Genomic DNA, 4,217 nt, shown 5'->3' on the forward strand with positions numbered 1-4,217 from the left:
GTTGGCTGCTGTGTGCTTGTCTCTGAGTCTGGAGTTGGGAGCCCGTCTGCCAGGCCAGGCCAGCTTCTTTCTGGTGGGTATGTGGGGGGTGATGTCGGTGCCATTGGGAGGCAAGAAAGCCCTGCCTGTTGTGACACAGTCTCAGCTCCTCCACTCAGGCAGTGTCAGGACAGAGGTGACAGTCCCTGGGCCCTCAGCCCCTGAGTCCTCTGCCTACTGGCTTGACCCCTATTGAGTATAAGCCACGGACCACATTGGGCACAGCGAGTGGGCCTGCAGGGGGGCCAGCTGTAGAGCCGCCTTCCAGCTCAGGCAGACCAGTCTCCTCTATTAGGGACCCCAATCAGGAGGCCAGTGCCAGCAAGCCCACCTCCAAATGTCACTGAGAGACAAGGCGGAACAATTCCCTTCCACTGCAGGGCGGGGGCTGGTGTGGAGGTCTCTGGCCAGAACTTGGCCTGGAGCAAGTGTGGGGAGGGCAGTGCCGGGTCAGCTGCTACACTAGCATCTCCAGGTCTGCCTGCCCTTGACTTTCATTGTGGGTAAGGTGTCCCACCTGTTCACACTCACAGCAGCCAGAGGGTCTTTCCAGCACAGATGTAACTGTTCTGCCTCCCACTGGCTCTCCAGTAGCCCAGCACTCAGTTCACCCCTGTGTCCCCACAGCCAGGGCCTTCCAGGGTCCAGGTGCTGGCTCCCAGGTTCCTGGGCACCCTCCAGGCTCCTGCTTAGCTAGGGCCACCAGGGGGCACTGTGGCTGGAAATGGACCCAGGCCCTTCCTGGAAGCCCTCCACCAGGTGAGGTGAGGCTGGACTGGTCCTGGCCATACGTGGGCCTCTGGAGACTGGCCCTGGGAGCAGCAAAAATGGTCTCCTTCACCCTGGCCCCAGAGGCCCCTGGCACCTCTCCCAAGCTGGAGCAGACCTGGCTTAGCCCCTCCCTCTCAAGGGCACCCTGCTCCCATTCCTGCTCCTGGCATGTTGGCCTGCAAGCTGCCACCCATACAACGGCCCCTCAGTGTCCAAGTCCTTCCTGTTTGTCATGGGCCTCTTCATCCAGGGTGGGTTGTTTCTTGGCCTTGGGGTAGAGGCTCAGTCCCAGCCCAGGGAAGGGCAGGCTGGAGGCCACACAGCACAGGTGTGGAGCTGAGATGCCCTCCTGCTGCCCTGCCTGGGTGCCGTGTGCGTGGCACCTCCCACTCTGCCCAAGCGTGGCTGCCAGGAAATGCCACATCCAGAAAGCCCCCTTTGCATCATGTCACTTACACAATCCCCCTGTACCACCCACCCAAGCTTGGGTAACAGCCATTGGGACATCCATGTGAGTGCCACCACCTCACCCAGGGCCCCAGAGCTACTGGCAGGGGGGTGGTGCATTTCTGTGTTGGGCTGAGAGCATAGGCTCCTGGAGCTTAAAGACCTGGGACCAGGGTGTGAGGGGCCCCTGGATCCCCTTCCTGCACAGTCCCACCAGTGTCAGAGCCCCGTGTCCACCACGGCCTGGCTCCCTCATGGCAGAACACAGTGGGCTCTTCACTTGGCAGGGAAGGGCAAAGGGCAGGCGAGTCCTTGGCAGGCGAGTGGACGGTGACTGGGTGGAAGGCCCGGAGCAGGGGGTCTGGCAGCACCTGCAGAACCCCACACTTGCTGGGCCAAGCACCATGGCATTAAATTGGTGGCTGGAGCAGCTCACCTGGCCGTGGCACAAGCTGCATTAGGTGCAAGCGTCAGGCGGGAGCAGGTGTGCAGGGCTGTGTTTGCAGGTCCGCTGGTGTGGCTCAAGCCAGCACAGGAGAGGTGCCCCTGAGACCCCCACTGTCCCCTTTCACAAGAGGAAACGGGCCCAAGGAAGTGGACCAGCTGGTCCCAGGCAGAGCTGAGCTGAGTGCTAGGGTGCTGCAGCCAGAGTTGGCCCCTGACCACCAACCACATGCCCCTAGCAGTCAGAGCTAGAAGTCCAGTTCTCCCTCCCAAGAGCACTCCTTCTCTGGACCCTGATGCCAGTGCCTGGTCCAGACTGGCCTCTAAGGGACCTGAGGTTGGATCCCACAGGCCATGCCTGGGGGAGTCAGGAAGGGCTGTTCAAAGAAGGTGGAATGTCCAGTGGGTTTTGAAGGATGAATAGGAGTTTTCTAGGTGAGGACTCATCAACCTACAGTTGAGAACACAGCTGTCATTAGTCATCACATGTGGGTGGTGGGCCCACAGCCCTGGCTTCTCACCTGTGCCCCCCTGGTATAAAGTCACATGGAGGGGACTACAAGGCTTGTGGGAAGGAAGGACGTGCTCAGTGAAGGGTGGCTGTCACTTGTAGTCAACAGTGAGGTGCTGTGTCTGGCCAAGGACAGCCATCAGAGGCAGGGCCAGGCCTCATCCACACTGGTCCTGCCCCCCTGGCCACCCCTGCCAGCCTGCATGCTCTGTTCACCGGGCGCTGGAGGGCGGGCCCCATTACAAAGGGTTCCTATAACAGCGTGAGGATTAATAACGTATTTATAACACATCATCCTGGTAGCCAAAAATGATCTATAAAAGGGCGGTAAATGTTTTATAATGTTTTTGTAACCCGTTATAAATGATAAATGGCAGACTATAGATGCCGGATCAAATATTTATAACACGTTGTGTGCGCAGTTGGGCTGCCACAGTCCAGGAAAGCCATTAATAATAAAGCGGATGGAAATGTAAACGTTGCCGACATGCCCAGCAACGCCATTTATAATGAAATGTAAAGCTTGGCTGTGGAAGCTGCCTGCGAGCCCCAGCGAAGCCCTGCCCGGGTTCTCCCGGAGCCCGAGAGGAGCGGGGTTGTGAATTATTTGTGAGGACCTATGCTATCCATAGCACACCACATAAATATGCTATTAATACACTGGAGGTGGCAGGCATTATTCACGGGCCCTAATTAATTAATGGGGGCCCCATAAAGTGAGGTGTCACAGCTGGCAGCTCCCTCCTGCCTGAGGCCACAGGCAGGGCGTTGGTCTCTGCAGCCGTGGCCTTGGGAACCGGGAGGTGGGACATCCTTGGCCTAGCTTTCTGCTGCCTCTGCCTCCTACAGTCACAATCCATCGCGTGGGCCAGGCGGGGAGCCAGGCTCCCTCGACAGGCCGCCCTGGTGCCTCTGCCCTACATGCCCAGGGATGGGGGTCCTCTGACTGTGAACATGGGGAGGCTCGAGAGTGAGGGGCCCCCTGCAGGGCCGTGGACCAGCCAGTGTCTGACTCAGCGTGTCACTTGTGCGAAGCCCGCTTCTGTTCTGTGGAACCCGCCTTGGTGACAGGCTCCTGCAGCAGGGGTTCCTCAGGCAGGTTGGTTTGGGAACCGCTGTGCAGTGCGGCTGCCCCCTTGGGGTGAGGCTCTGAGAAGTCCTGTGGGAAACACCCAGAGGGCCGGGCACTGCCTTGTTCTCGGTCCCCCATTTTCTCCCTCCTGGCTTCCCCTCCTCTGCCCTGATGCTGAAGGCACTGCCGGGTCTGGAGTGTGTGGGCCGGCAGCCCAGTTCTGTTCCAACTCCGTCCACTGGTCCTGGTCAGGTCAGTTACTGGGGGTTGAATCCACAGGCTGCAGGGCCTACACTCCAAGGCGTGGTGCTGGTCCCCACCACTCAACCCCTCCTAGGGGCCCAGAGGCCCTCCAGAAGCTAAGCTGAGGCACAAACTGGAGCTGGCTTTTGGATGGAAATTCGTGATGCCTCTGGCCTGTCCTTCCCGGGTCCTCAGCACTGTTCCTGCCAGCCCCATGGCTGAGCCCTCTTCCGTCATCACTGAGGGTCAGGACACGCTGGCAGCAGGAGGTGAGGGACCCGAGACTGTCTGGCCAGGAGTCCTGCCAGGACCACGGCGGCCACTCAGCAGGACGCCGGCCCCTGGTCCTGGCTCTGCCCAGCGGATCAGGTGGCCCCCTCCCTGCTCAGGACCTGTTTCTTGAGCTGCTGAAGAGGTAGGCTGCACCCACTTGTAGAGGGTGGCTGGAGGTTTCAATGAGAAAGTGGGCCCGAGAGCTGACAGGAGAGGCTGGAGGGGACCTAGCTGGGCCCTGTCTCCCCCTCCCCACGCTCTCTGCCATGACTGCACGGGCCTCCTTCGTAGCCACCAAACCTGCCTCTCAATACTTCCCTGCCTGGAAATTCTTACCTTTCCTGTGGCAAGTTAATTCCCACTCCAGCTTCAGGACCAAGACAGAGGCCCCTCTGTCATCGAGTGGCACCATGTCCC

This window comes from Miniopterus natalensis, chromosome 4, assembly GCF_054644295.1.
Source record: "Miniopterus natalensis isolate mMinNat1 chromosome 4, mMinNat1.hap1, whole genome shotgun sequence".
Lineage (NCBI taxonomy): Eukaryota > Metazoa > Chordata > Mammalia > Chiroptera > Miniopteridae > Miniopterus > Miniopterus natalensis.